This window comes from Rosa chinensis, chromosome 6, assembly GCF_002994745.2.
Source record: "Rosa chinensis cultivar Old Blush chromosome 6, RchiOBHm-V2, whole genome shotgun sequence".
NCBI classification, from domain to species: Eukaryota; Viridiplantae; Streptophyta; class Magnoliopsida; order Rosales; family Rosaceae; genus Rosa; species Rosa chinensis.
Genome location: NC_037093.1, coordinates 20,134,004 through 20,149,874, shown reverse-complemented (window position 1 = coordinate 20,149,874; position 15,871 = coordinate 20,134,004). Strand labels below are relative to the sequence as shown.

General features: G+C 39.7%; 1 long non-coding RNA gene and 1 other non-coding gene across 2 annotated transcripts; both read left to right on the top strand.

Annotated features, from left to right (window-relative positions):
• The first annotated feature begins 10,314 nt into the window (after nt 1-10,314).
• LOC112174938 lies at nt 10,315-10,399 on the top strand. The gene has a single exon (XR_002926248.1). It is a non-coding gene; the product is annotated as a small nucleolar RNA U30 (small nucleolar RNA).
• A 1,658-nt stretch (nt 10,400-12,057) lies between these two features.
• LOC121049789 lies at nt 12,058-14,112 on the top strand. The gene is made up of 3 exons (XR_005801340.1): nt 12,058-12,329; nt 13,613-13,704; nt 13,859-14,112. It is a non-coding gene; the product is annotated as an uncharacterized LOC121049789 (long non-coding RNA).
• The last annotated feature ends 1,759 nt before the right edge of the window (nt 14,113-15,871 follow it).

Below are 15,871 nucleotides of genomic sequence, written 5' to 3'. Positions count from 1 at the left end.
CGAATCCATCAACACAGTGATCAAGTTCCAAACAGAAACAAAACTGTGTTCTCCCAAGATCCTTCATCTCAAATTTGGATTTCAAGTGATAAGTGGTTTTCCTTAACTCTTTAAGGGCTTTCAATGAAGATCATGTCACCAACATGAACAGCGATAGAATATGAAACTTGTCATGGAAACGAGTGGGCATATCCCTTCCCAATCAAGTAGTCACTTTAGTGAGCATATCAACCTCATTTTAAATGCGCTCCATAGTCTAGAGCCACTTAACTTGGGTGAATGAAGTTCATCAGGAACCTTCATGTATATTCTATATCTAGATCCTCATAAAGATACTTAGTGATCACATTCATAAGTTGCATGTTCAGTTATTCGGAAACTACCAAACTGACAGGGCAGTGATCACATTCATAAGCTGCATGTTCAGTTATTCGGAAACTATCAAACTGACAGGGTAGTGGAGTGCAATGACATCCATTACGGGAAAATATGTCTCATTGTAGTCGATTCCAGGGCATTTGTGAGAAATCTAGCGCCATAAGGCGAAATTACCATATCTTTTTCTCATCATGCTTTTTAATGAAGACCTATTAGACAACAGGTTTTATGTTAGAAGGTGTCGGCATCACTGGCTCGAAAAACCTTATCCTTCATTAGAGAATCCAACTCAGCCTGGATCGCATCTTTCCATTTAAGCTAATTCTCTCTATGTTGGCATTCATTCATCAATGGAGCGTGATTCGATATCATTGGACTCAACAAACTCATGCGCTACGACATGCACGAATACATCATTAATCATGATGGAGTTTCTATCCCACGTCTCATGTACACTAGTGTAATTTTCAGAGAGCTCTTTATTCTCAAGAATAGGTTTTGTTGTTGAGGCATCCCCCAACGTTAACCATAATCCAGAACATTCTCATGAGATAGATTTTGAGTATCGATTATCAAAGGATTAAGTTGTGCCAAAGTATCCTTTGAATCCACGGGCCTCCCACGCATCCTAGCTGGAGCCATGTCCTATAACGCCAGAGTGCCACTCTTTATAGCATTAGTGTCATGCCTACCTCCGTGTAGGGTGACGCTACATCCTCTCGTAGGGACGTTCATCCTTGCAAGCATGTTTGCAGCAGATATGTGTGATCTCGTCACTTTAGAGGGGATCGAGATGAGACATAATAGGACAGACCACGACAATTCATGTTGTTCCTGTTGAACATTCATGTTCTTATCTACACTTAACGACGAGAAGATTGTTTCATCAAGTGGCAATCCACAAATCTAGTGATAAAGAGATCACCTAGCAAGGGTATTAAGTGGTGGACGACTGTTGGAGTCTCAAATCCAATGTATTTGCCTATTCGTCTGTGAGGACCCATCATGGTGTGCTGTGGTGGCTCAATTGGCACATAAATGGCGCACTTAAATATGTGTACGTACGAGATACTTTTACTCAGTCACTAGATGTAACGCAAAGATAGATTGTGTGGCGATGAGTCGTAGTCGAATTAGCATAGCTGCATGCGATATTACATCACCCCAAGCAAATATAGGGAGATTGGTAAGCATTACCAATGTCCGGGCTACCATCGTAGTCGTTTCCACTAGACCATTTGGGTGTATACATAGGAATATGATGTCCAACATCAATTCCAATTATATGCAATAATCATCTAAAATCTTCGATGTAAACTCTCTAGCATGGTCAAGTCGAATTGACTGAGTGGAATGATCCGAAGAGTGGCCTCGTTGTCATATGATATGTGCTAAGAGTGCAGTATAAGCAGCATTACAAGGGGACAATGGCACAACAAGTGACCAGCATGTTTGCGCGTCAACCAACATCATGAAATATTTAAACGTCTGCAAGTTGGTTGAATCAGTTCACAGAATCCCCTCAGATTCTATGTAAGAAATGAATGAGTATTTTTGTATCCTTTGCATAGGACGGTCTCGATCCTAATTTCCATAAGGAACAGGCTTTGTAGAACGAACGAGAAGCCTTAGAAGCAACCAATAAGGATTTTGGTTAGGCCTTAGCGTCTGAAACGCTATTAGAAGCAAAGTTGGTGATTGCAGCATCACCTATGGCGCCATCACCATGATGGACACCATCCATGGCATCATGGATATGGACTGCACCAACCCTAGGCGGGTGATGGACGGCGGCAGCGCCAGAGGCAGCTGCGGCGGTCACACTTAGTCAAGGAATCAACATTTGATTCTTGCTTCATTTGCTCGGAAAAAAAAATGGATGTCTGTGTGAAGTCTTTAGTAGATGGATCATAATATCATGACTAGAATGACCTATCCTATCATGACAAGCCAATATATGTCTAAATCCAAGAGATCTTCTCTCATAACTTGATTGGACTCAATAGCCCGAATAGTGGTGACATAAAGTCCACTAGAGAGACACATAAGTTTCTCTAAGATGTGTCTTTGTTCGCAATCATTAGAGGTAATGCAAAGGAACTCTTTTCAGTTCTCTATATGCATTTCCGCATGGAATCCGTTGGCTGGAATAGCTCTATAGGGTTCGATTTGCCCTAGGAGCTTAAATGGTTTATGTGATAGTAATCAAGGTGCCATTTGGTAAGAGGAATTTTGGTCATTCCATGTCCTTGAACTAATCTTAATGGCCCAGCCATCGTAATCACAAAGTAATATTCTCAGAATCTCAAATGGAGTCATAATGAAAAGAACTAAAAATTTTATTCATAAGCCAACGGTGTACATTATTGTTTCTTTGACCAAAAGAAAATCTAATCCAAAACTTGCTAATGCAAAACAAAGGTAGTCGTTTAACTTCTTTCGGTAACTCCAAAATAAATATGACCAGGTAAGTAGAGAAATGTCAGCGGAGTAAAGCTCATCTTAAAACCTTTCTAGACATCATACTCACTTTGGATGAGCCTAGTTGAAGAAAAACTAAACCAATGACATTTAGTACAAAATATATGGCAATTGCCTATTACATCTCTTGGAAAATAAAGACTTTATTCAAAATCGCCAGTCTCTTGATCCCGGCCTGATTTGAAGTCTTTAACCCTTAGTTCGAGATCACCTTTTTGATCCTCTTGTTCCATGTTTGCTTTCCTTGCTTCACGATATATACATCTTGTACGTATGCATTTGCAACATTCTAGGATGCATTACATGCCTTTGCCTAATGTCCGGACACTCCACATCAAAGACAAAAATCTTTGTGCTCAGCCCCCTTGATTGAGGTGCTTTGAAAGCATTGTAAGGATGGAGCGCTCTTAGTGTTGGTGGAGTCACCAACATGACCAGAGGCATTGCCTCCCTCTCTCTTTCCACGTTGACCTCTTCAGTTCCATGTATGCTTATTTTGGCGGTTACCTTCCCAAGTAAAGAAATTATATGGACCAAAACGTCCTGAAGTATCCTGAGGATTAGGGTTTCTCTCCTAGCACCCTTCCTTAGGGGCGCGACTATAATTGGACTACGGAATATACTTAGTTCTCACGGGTCTCGAATTATAGTTTTTCACAAAGATGTTGTCATGCTTTTTAGCGACATTCATGTCTCCAATGAGGTCATGAAACCTTGTGATCCATTCTACAGTAACATCGATTTGATAGTTCTTAGCAACGATCAAAGCAGAGACGGAAAAGGTAGAGAGAGTCCTCTCAATCAACATCACATTTGTGATCTCTTTACCACAGAATTTCATTAAGGATTTAATGTGAAATGCTTCTGAGTTGTAGGTAAGAACAGTCTTGAAATCACAGAAGCGGAGATTATGTCATCTCACTTCTAGTCAGGACGCAAGGAGTCACAGACGTTGCCAAAGTGTTCTTCGAGTGAGACCCACAGCCTTCTAGGGTCTTTTTTATTCAGATACTCGTACTGGAGCGAATCATTAGGGTTTAAGATGAGGGCTTTCACCTTATTTCCCTCTAAGCTACTCTATTTTCTTCCTAAGCTTAAGCTTGCTCAATAGTTAGCACGTCTTGGCTAGGCTCAAGAATCATTCCCAGGATTCCTTGAGCCTTGAGATGCTGGTGGATATCGTGAACCTACTTGTGATATCCAGAGCCAGTTTTCCCCAATATAGCAAAGTCCAATTTGCTCAGTTTACTCATCTTGAAAAGGAACAAGAAAATGGGTTAGTTTTGGAGCGAAAAAGCTACCACGATGCGTAATCGCTCCCAAGAAATTCAGTTCCAAGAGATCTTGGATTAGATCGAAACAATGATGTGTGTGATCAATCGTATATTCTCTACAAACCTTAAGTTTGGAGATCTCAACAAGCTCCAAGCTTGGAGATAACATGAACCCTCACAATTCGGCTTAATTCTTCCCACAAAAGAAGAAGTGGGAGGTAGAAGAAGGGATATTGGAAGTCCTCGAGAAAAGAAAAGAAAGTAAATTACTTGAAAGCGGGAACTTTTATAAAAATTTACCTTGAAAAAGAGTCATCGGAAAAATGGCCAGAAATTGTTGGAAAGTGGCCGGAAGGATCGCTGGTGGCTGGCGATGGCCGGAGGCTTGCGAGCGCTAAGCAGTGACTGTGTGGAGGCTGTACAGGGCCTATGCGCTGAGGCAGGCACAGGGGTGCTCAAGCAAGGCCAACCAGACCAGTTCAGGTTTTCCAATGGCCGGTTCGGGGCTTTTCTGGCAGAACTGGTAGTTTCGCCACTGGTTCTGGACCCTTAGGATCGAGGGCTTCAAGGTGTGCGGCGGTGGAAACTAGGGTTTGAAGGTTACAAAATTAGGGTTTCAGGGTTAGGACTTCGTGTTGATAGTGTGTTTTAGGAAATCAGAAATTTGGAGAGAATGAGTTGTACTTTCATTGATAAGGACAAAATACTGTTTACTCCCTATACTTATAGGGAGTCGACGTTTCAGTCCCTCACATTTCAATTTCACCTAAAAACTCCCTAAACTTTCTAATTTCACCCAATTGGTCCTTGCCGTCAATTCTCCGTCAAAATCTCTGTTAAATTGCTGACGTGGCATCCCTTACACACTGAAATGTCTATTATACCCTCACTTTTTTCTTTTCTTTTATATTTATTTTTTCTCTCTCTTATTTTTCCTTTTTTCTTTTTACCTATTCTTCTTCCAGCTCTCTCCTCCTCTGTTTATCTCTATCTTCTTCTTTCAAAAACGAACCCAGCTCTCTCTCCATCTCCAGACCTTCAATGAAGAAGAGAAAGATTCAAAACTCAAAAAAAAAACAAAAAGGGTAGAGAGAGCAAAGGAGAGGAGAGGTCGGATTATCTTTCTTCAACATGATTAGCCTCCATTAACTTCTCATATATTTCCACATCTGCCTCTCCAGATCCTCCATTGTTTTTACAGCCTAACTTTTCATAGCTGCTAATCCACAACCCAGAGAATCATGAGAATCAAAACCACTATAAGCTAGAACATATAATCCACAACCCAGAAAATCATGAAAATCAAAACCACTGTAAGCCAGAACATATAATGCACAACCCAGAAAATCATGAGAATCAAATTCAATTTCTACACTCGAATTCAAAGCTTACAGTGTGGACACAAAAGTCGAAAAGGGTATTCACCCAACTGAGAAATAACATCAAATCTGCAAAAGGGGTGATACCTTTCTTCTCAAATGATCACGACCCGAACTTCGGAGCCCCGAAAGCCTAGGACTTTCATAACATCTTCGGCGGCTCGGCCATGTTTTCCAGCAATTCTGCCGGCTCCGAACCTTTCAACTTGGATTCCATGTATGGTGAGCCCACTGATTCAGCCTCCAAGGTCGCCGATTCCGACCCCGTTTTTAACAAGCCAGTTTTTTATGATGCCGGACGGCGACACCATGCCAGCAAATCCCGCCGCCGAAGCTCTGACCAGACACGACCCCGTAGGCCTTGATCCTGGTGATGGCTGCCACGGAGATCGTCGTCAGGTTCCCCACCACCTCCTCAGAAACCTCCATTTGGTTTGAGAAAGCAAAACAGAATATAGAACACAGATCGATGATTTGTTACCTGGGTTTGGATTCCTTTACTAGTGTGGAGGTTTTGGCCAGTACTAGTGTGGAGGTTGAATTGATGGAGAGAGAGCTGTGTTCGTTTTTGGAAGGATGGAGATAAACGGAGGACGAGAGAGCTGGAAGGAGAATAGGGAAAAAGAAAAAAAAAAGAAAAAAGAAAAAAAAAGAGAGAAAAAATAAATATAAAAGAAAAGAAAAAAGTGAGGGTATAATAGACATTTCGACATGTAAGGGATGCCACGTCAGCAAGTTAACAGAGAATTTGATGGAAAATTGACGGTAAGGACTAATTGGGTGAAAGTAGAACGTTTAGGGAGTTTTTAGGTGAAATTGAAATGTGAGGGATTGAAACGTCGACTCCCTATAAGTATAGGGAGTAAACAGTATTTTGTCCCATTGATAATATGGGTCTCTTTATATAGTGGATTACAAGCAAAGAATCTGCGTCTTACAAGGTCACTAAATCATACAATGATTCAAATATCTCCATAGATATCGGTAAGACTAACCCAGCATATTACAACTCAGACAAGTAATCAGAGTTTGAGTCAGACACACAAACTAGCTGTCCTTAAACAATTTAATTTTTTTCTCAGTTTTGAAATAAAGAGTACATACCAATTGTATGCCCCTGTTTCATAGATAAGAATAGTACAAGAACGACTATGTTTCAACAATTATAGCGCTAAGTAGTCTATGCTAATAAAAAATACCTCGCTTTGTAGGCAATCTAAACTACCTAACTTTACAGGCCGAGCATGCAATTGTGGTACTGTAAAGTCAAGCACTTCTATGAAGGCTTATAGAGACACCCTTAAGTAGCATATACATTATTCTAAATTAATCAAACTAGGCAATTAGGGAAAAACCCAACAAATATTGCAAAAAATGAGAATTAAGTCGTAGGCCCAAAAGCCCACAGCCCAACCCTTCCCTTTCCTATTCAAACTGGGCCAGACAAATGCTTCCGCAATTCGACGGTCGGATGGGCTGCTAGGACATGACTAGCACCACCGCACTCCAGCCAAGACGGCGCACCGTAATTTCGTTGCTATCAAAGTTGCTATCTGCCGCTACCTTCACTACGACCTAGAACATGACCTGGATCCTCACCTGCAACTCAAAGTTGTCGCTACTACTTGTCGACATCAACTTCGCAGCCACCGTCACCTCACTTCAAAACCCAAAAGAAGACCCCGAGATCTTCCCTTCCTCCTCAGTCTCTCTGATATCTCGTCCAAAGATTGCCGCTGACGAACTTACAAAGAAAACAGTCACCATCGTTCTTTAGACTCGAAGACAAAGGCCGCTACGCAATTGGAGACAAGCCCAAGTCGCCGCCGCTTGCCTGAAAAAGCCAACCCTAAGAGAGCCGCCTAGGGTTAAAGCTCTTCCGATGTGGATGAAGAGTTATTCGGTAACAAGAGCACAAGAGTTTTTTTTTTCCCCCGTATTGTAGGAGCTGAAAGTGACTTAATCATATAACACTCGAGGAATTGCCATCAAAATTCACACTTGGAAAGAACAGGTTCAGTTAGACATTTTCACAAATAGTTAGACATTTTCACAAACGGTCAACACATAAATTGGCAGAACACCATGCTAAAATTTTGCATTACAGAAGATCATACAATTATTGAAAGTGGAATACAAATATATGCACTCAACAACAATTTAAACCCTATTATTGTTCAATCTTAAGCATGTGTCGTTGTTCAACAACAATCACCAATAGTAAAGAACAGAGGACGCACTAGTGTAAAAAAGTAAGAATTTTTGCAACATTGAAAGATTATTTACACGCTTGACTTCTAGTAAAAGAAAAGGAGAAGGAACTTACCTCAAGATTCGAATGCAAGTTTTTTTTTTTTTTGAATAGAAACAACAATGTTTTTCCCACCTTAGCGGATCCCGAAATCTTGGTGATCTTCTCTATTACCCATCTAATGAGAGATTCTAATCTGTGACTTGAATAATTTAATTATTTTAAATAACCAATATGTCACAGCTTTCCGGTTGATTCGTTCACATTTAAAAGAAAGTTTTGAATTTCTATTCGGGAAAATCGTCCAAACAGTGTCTGAACTTTTCCAGACTATTAATTTTCATGCCTATACTTTGAAAAATGTCAAAATGGTACCTGAAGATTCTACCCCGACCCAATTTCCGTACCTAGGAACAGTAAAATCGTCAACTCCGTTAAATTTTGAGGGGTAAATCTGGCACTTCATGTGGTTTGGATAAGATGTGGAGCTCTATAGAGAACCCTTTACCTGGTCCTAGCTCTCAAACGTTAACCTCGTCAGTGAAGTTGTAGCCCCAGAGGAAGAACTACATCAAGCTCTGGCTCTTTTCTCTCTTTCATCTCCCAAATCATCAATGGCTTCTCCTCAGCAAAACGCACAAGCAAATTTCCAAGACTTGCTGCCCACTATGGCCGACAAGGTCGGCGGGATGGTTTGATCGGCAAGCTCTATAATGGGTTCAATCTTTTGATAGATCCTGTCAAGGGGGTCATCACGTTCGAGAACCTCAAGAGGAACTCGACTCTTCTGGGCTTACAGGACTTGAGCGACGACGATCTACTGTCCAAGTTGCAGGAGGGCGATTTCGACAGCCACTGGATTCGGGTTTTGGGCTTTGCGAGCTGGGATTGGTGCTCCGGCCACCGGATTTGGGGCTTTACGAGCTTTACGACGCCGATCTCGTCGTACTTCTTGGTTTTGTGCGGGATTCTGGTGCTTCTAGGTCCAATGAAGAGTTTTGGATTTTTGTTGAAGAATCCAATTGTCAAGGATTTGTTATTGTTGTTGATTTATGGTGTTGGAAAGAACTGGTTTTGGATCGAAGAGTTGAAATGGATGTATATGTGTTGATTGATCCTTATACTTGAGTTTGAGAGTTTCTTCCTAATCTGGATCAAGAACAACCATGTTGAAGACTAGATTAGTAAACAAAATCCTTACTGTGAGTTTAAATCCATTAATCTTGTGGCTTTAGTTCCATGCGATCAATATTCCAGCACTTAGATTGTTGAACAACCATGAAGTTTGATTGAGAAAGAAAAATCCAGCATCAAGATTAATTTTGTGCTTCTGGGTCCAATTTGGATTTTGTAATTGTCGTCCTTAATTTTGTGCAGGTGTTTCAGCTCCTTCTTTAACTCAACCTCTTGCTTGTGAATTTTGATTCCATGGATCAATGAAAAGTTCAGAAAGCTGATTTTGAAAGGAAAATACTTGGCTGCCATGGGCAGTGCTTCCTAATCAAGTGCTGTGTGGCCCACTCTGGGTCCAACACATGTTTTCCCCCCTCCCCTTTCTGTTCTTCTTCTTCAGTTCTTACTCCTCTGTTCTCCCTTTCTCCCTCTTCCACTCCCATGGCTGCCCATCTCCTGCAGTTCACCATTTCCACAATAACACAAATCAAATCCATTTTCCATAGCAAAAACTACAAAGAAACAGAACTTCAAGCCAATTATCAATGAAGAGTTCAATCTTAATAGCATATGCAGAGGGACCTTGGGCTCTTTGACGATAGCGGAGATGAGATCGAAGCATAGGAGTGGCTCCGGTGGCTTCTGGGTAGCGGAGGAGACTATGGACTCCATTGCGCTACCAAGACACCGAACTGAGAGAGCGGTAGGGGGTTATCTTTGACGTGCTTCTTCGCCATTAAAGTGTGATTTTGAAGCACAAGGCGCCACTGACGGGCACCGTGATGGAGCGCGTGAGAGGGAGGCATTTAAGAGGACACGTGTCATCCCATCAGTCCATTTTGAAATCCAACGGCCCTCTTCTCCACTCTTTGATTCACTGTACTGGAATACATGAAGTGCCAGATTTACCCCTCGAAATTTAACGGAGTTGACGATTTTACTGTTCCTAGGTACGGAAATTGGGTCGGGGTAGAATCTTCAGATACCATTTTGACATTTTTCAAAGTATAGGTATGAAAATTAATAATCTGGAAAAGTTCAGACATTGTTTGGACGATTTTCCCTTTCTATTCACGGTTTCTTTGCAGTGCACAGCCCTCTTTAATTGGTCTTGGTATAAATGAAGCCCATGGGTGCATTTAATGGGCTAGGTCCAATGGGTGGGCCGTGGGCGTCAGTCCTTATCGTTTGGCTATAAATACTAGTAAGCAACTGAAACCCTAAATCCCTAATACGCTCATTCTCCTCCGCCAACAACCCAGTTCCAGCTCTAGAGTGATCTCTCTGTTTTCATGTATCTTTCTTTTCAGTTCTACGCTTGTAGTGTCTGTTTGTTTTCTTCTATCTATCTCTTAGTTCTATGTTTCTAGTGTAAGGGTGCGATGATGATGAGAATTATAATCTCGTTAATCTGATTTTATTATGAGGACAAACCTTCTCATCCATTCATACTCATTCTGAGCACCCTCTTTTATACATACATGTTTCATATTCTCTCTTTTGGTGTGATCGATTTTCTGTGGGTATTAAGTTCTTGGTTTTCTTTTTCCTTTCTTCTCTGGACAATTGTAGCAGGAATCTGAGATTTCAAATCTGCTTGAATATAATGTTAATAGATATTCTGATTTTGTGTTAATGGATTGGATTTGAACCCTCGAAGAAAGTGTCGAATTTGAGAATTGGGTTCCAATACATTGATGGAACAGGTTTTCAGTCCCCTTTAGTAGAATAGGTATAAATATAGAGCAGAATCTGTTCTTAAATGTTGAACTTGGGTTTTTCAAACTACTTTTATCAAAATCAACATCATCCAAAGGCAAAATCAATAGTTACATGACAATTTTATCTAATTTGATGAGTTTTGGGACCAAATGTCTAATGAGCAAGTAATTGTTTCTCCATTTTCTGAGTAACAGGTTGCTTAGCCCAAAGGATTCTCTACTCCAAATTCTTTCCATTGATCCATTCCAGTATGATGCTGATCCAGAGAGGCGTTGGGAACATTTCACGAGTCCATGACCTTGCAGGCTTGCACAAAAATGGCCTACTTTACAAGTCCGCTTAACAATGTCTAATTCAGAGACAGATCAAGGAACTACTTCTACGCGCGTCTATGTCTAAAATACTAAAAACAGAGTTATAAATTCTCCCATACATTATGAGGAAATAAATAGGCATACCAGCTGAGTTATTCAAGACCTACGTAGGAAACAATGTGCTTCGGCAATCTCCATCTCTTAATAAGTGAATACACGTGATGAATTCTAGTTCAAATCCGTGATGAGTAGTCATTGTTGCTGGTGTAGTATGATAAGAACAGCATACCCGCATACTTATTTTTAACTCAACATCAACAAGACATCATATAATTTCATCGAGTAAGGTCAAGGGAGGTAAGACCCTTATCTTATCGTCTGCGACAAAGGACTATACCAACTTCGATTGGTTGTAGCATTATGATAGGTCTACCAATGAAGCACCTATTAAATGGGGCGTTGATTAGGCATTTTCACTCGGTCTCAGAGATATGTACTGCCAGTTCAAGAGAAAACTTTCAAGAAATATGCAGATCAAACATAATCGTAGCCACCCACTGCAACTAAAAAGTTCCTAGACCACAAAGGAAACCACCCCTTAGAGGAGTCCGTGGAGTGTGTAAGGTAATCCCTTCATTGAAACGGATTTCCTTTTATTATTAGAAGACGCTACACCAAGACCCCGAGTTGGCGAGTTAGGAGTAGAAACCGACTAGAAGACGCTATCCAAACATAGATCCATCTCTTGTTGTTCGAGGAACTTGCCTGCAAGAAGGACGACAGCAACAAATAAAGTCCGACAATCCAACTATAAAAACAACTCAATTATCAATTTGAAAGCACCCACAACCCATCTGCGATCGAATGAGCATAATGCTGAAAATAAAAGAAACTAAAATTCGTATTAGGAACAAAAGCCATCAATAAAAAAAAGACGAGTACTGTGACAAAATATATTCTTTTTGAAATTTGTGTGTATGTCTATATGTGTGTGTGTGTTTGTAATTTAGGAAATATATATAGAAACTAACCAAGTAGGAGAAACTTCTGTATATTTCTATACATGTCAGTAGATCTTAATCTCTATTAATAAAGCGAAGAGGGTGTTACTGTTCATCTTTGGGGAAACTTTCGAACTTCCCATTTTGCCCTTGATATTGCCCATGATTTACAGAGAAAATAGAGACTTAGAAAGAGATGGATGGTTCTGGGGTTTGCCGACACAGAGGGGACGTGGCTATCGATGAGGAAACAAGAAGAAATTCAGAGGAAGAAAGAAAATGGGAGAAAGGAAGAAACAGAAGAAAAGAAATGAAGAAGAAGAAGAGGGAGACGGGAAAAGGCAGAGAAGAGAAAGGTACAATTTTTACAATAAAAAATTCATATAATCCCCTGTCATTGATTCATGATCTATGGAATTGATGCTTAATGCTAATTATACGAATTATATTGTCTGAGACCAAGTCGAGGATCGATCCTTCATCTGAGGATGTTTCTTGCTCTCTTTGTTGTTGTTCTTACGGTTTTCTTTAATGGGTATATCTCTGTTTTGCTAATGGTGGCTATTGACTGGCTCTTTTTACTTTGCTCGATAGAGCTTCCTGTTGTTTTGCCTTAAGTCTGAAACTTCCCCCCTTTGGGAGATATCTTTGAATCTGAATGGTATCAATGTATGGTTGGAGTGATATAAGAAGATAAGAAACCAAAAAGCATACGAGTTCTGCTTCTGGGTGTGTGGTTATTTGTGGTTGCATTGAGAAGTATATATATTTTTAAATTAATTGTCTGTGGATTGGTTTGGAATTTACCATTTAGAATCTGTTAAACAATGGATGTGGTTTTGAAAATTCAATGTGAGCACTTCTAAATTAAAACTGGGTGATTTGTGTTGAAGATTTTGGATTTGTTGTTCTTTGGCTTATTTGGGGATTTGTAATTCAAAGGGTATGTGTTTTGGCTGCCTATAAAGGTTAATCATTTATGTGCTGGTACAAAGTGCATCGTAAGTTGAAAAGGAAAAACTTTGTGTCTGTTCTGAAGTGAGTTTCAGTTTGGAACTCTTTTTTGTATGTTCTGAACTAAAAGTGGCATTGTATTTCGATAGTGATGTGATGCAATCTTCTTATTGGTAATGTTTGGCTTTTATTTACACCAGGAGACATTTGAAACAGGTATTGTAATTTTTTGGAAATGGTGGGGTGGTAACTGGTAAGATTTTGAAAGAGTTGGAAATATTTGCATTTTTGTTCTCAAAATGTTGTTATATAGAATTTTAATGTGTGATGGAGAACTTGATCAGACCTGGAAATTGTTGATGCTGAGTTGGGTATATCTCTTTTTTGTATGTTGTGAACTAAAAGTGGCATTGTCTTTCAGTAGTGATGTAATCTTATTGGTAATGGTTGGCTTTTGTTTACACCAGGAGATATTTGAAATAGGTATTGTAATCTTTTTAAAATGATGGGGTAGTAACTGCTAAGATTTTGAAAGAGTTGGAAATAGTATTTGCATTTTTGTTCCTCAAAATGTTGTTATATAGAATTTTAATGTGTGATGAAGAACTTGATCAGACCTGGAAACTATTGAAGCTGAGATGCTCTTTCTTTGTGATCTTAATAAAATTGTGTTCTTTCGTGGCAGTGAACGAGAGAAGGAGAAATCGTAACGTCAAATGATGTCAAAATGGCATGGTTAAGTTTCTGATAGGTTACATATTTTAAGTAGGCATTCAGGTCATATTTCCTTCTCATTCTCCTGGGGATATTATGAAGTACTTTTGACTTATATTTCTTTCAAAATTATTATGCTCTCTACAAGGTTTTCAAGAGAGATAATGATTTCATCTTTTCCTAATGCAAAGTTCTAACTTTGTGTTTCTTCTTGCAGATCAATGTTAATAGGTCTTTATCGGATACATTTCCAATCTAATTCTTCAGTTATTTATGAAAATGGTAGCTTTTTGTGATTGAGGTTGAAGATGCCTGATTATTAACCACTGACATAAATGAACAATTGACAAGTCCTTCCGCACGCGCGAAGCGCGTGTAGGAAGGCTAGTTAGTCATAAAAAGAATAGTTACACCTAATAGTCATATGTATGTGATTAGCAAAGGGTCAATGTAAAGACATCCGATTAAGCACTTTATACATTTTCATAGACTTGATTTTAGGGTCCTTGACTCAAAGCACTAAAATGAGTCAAAATTATCTCACTTATCCCAGCAACAGAATTTTATTCCTATATAATTTAAAATAAAATGTCAATTTTACCCTAAACCTAATTAATAAACTGCATTTTATGTCATTCTCTCTCTCTCTCTCTCTCCACACACACACACACACACACACACACACACACACATATATATATATATATATATATATATATTTGTACGTACATATCGTGGGCCGGAGAAATTTTCACGGCGACATGGCCAGCTACTTCTCCAGTTGCATCGAGTACGACCTCAACTCAGCCACAAGCTCCCTCCACTAGTGGATTTGGGATGCAGAATCGGTTCGGTACACCGCAGCAATAGCAGTAGCAGACGCCATCGTTTCAGAATCTCTTTTTGGTCTTTCTGGTAGCTCCACTCCTTTACTCTCTCGTTGATCGCCTTCCTCTACTGGCCTCCATCCTCATCCGTAGTGCGGGACGGGGATGTTGTAAGGGGGGAAAAAGTCCCTAAAATTAGGGTAAATGGTCAAAATCCCCTTGATTTTATTAACTTTTACTGATATTAATCTCATATCAGTTGTAGAAGCTATGAAATCTGTGAATAGTGCAAAGTGGAGGTTGGCAATGGAGGATGAGCTTCAAAGCATGACACAAAATGGTGTGTGGACTTTGGTTGATAAATCATTCAATGCCAAGCCTATAGGATGTAAATGAGTGTTTAAAACAAAAAGGGATGCATTTGGCTAGATCGAAAGATGCAAAGCTGGATCGGTGGCTAAAGGCTACAATCAGAAGGAAGGAATTGACTATAATGAGACTTTCTCTCCAGTCTCAACCAAGGATGTATTCAGAGTTATCATGGCCCTAGTGGCACACTTTGATCTTGAATTGCACCAGATGGATGTCATGACTGCATTTTTGAATGGTGACTTACATGAAGAAATTTATATGTTGTAGCCAGATGAATTTGTAGAACATGAAAGCAAGGTTTGTAAGCCCCAGAAATCAATATATGGTCTAAGCAAGCTTCCAGGCAATGGTACCTCAAGTTTGATAAGGTAATCACTTAATCTGATTTTGTGGAAAATAAATTAGATGAGTGTATTTATCTTAAGACCAGTGGGAGCAATTTTATTTTGCTCATTCTGTATGTTGATGATATTTTTACTTACAAGAAGTAACATTTGCTTGTTGAAAGAAACAAAAGCTTTTCTGTTAAGGCAGTTTGACATGAAAGACATGGGAGAAGCACAGTATGTGTTAGGGATTGAGATAACCAGAAATAGAAAGCAATATGCTTTAGGTTTATCTCAGAAAAATTATGTGGAAAAGATATTGCAGAGATTTGGTATGCAAGGTTGCAAATCAGGTGATGCACTAATATCTAAAGGAGATGGGCTGCACAAGGGTCAGTGTCCTAAGAGTATGTTGGAAACAGAAAGCATAAAAAATGTGTCTTATGCAAGATTAGCGGGGAGCTTGATGTATGCTCAGATTTGTACAAGGCTTGCATTTCATTTGCAGTAAACATACTTTCAAGATTTCAATCAAATGCAGGTCATGAACATTGGATAGCAGGTGTAGATACCTCTACTAGCAAGGCTAGTTTGCTACCTCACCAAGCATAAACAACACCCTCATGAGATCCAACCGCTACTTGCATCTTGTAGCCCTATGTTCAAGCTACGCTACGGTATCCGGAAGTGGTAAATACGTCACCG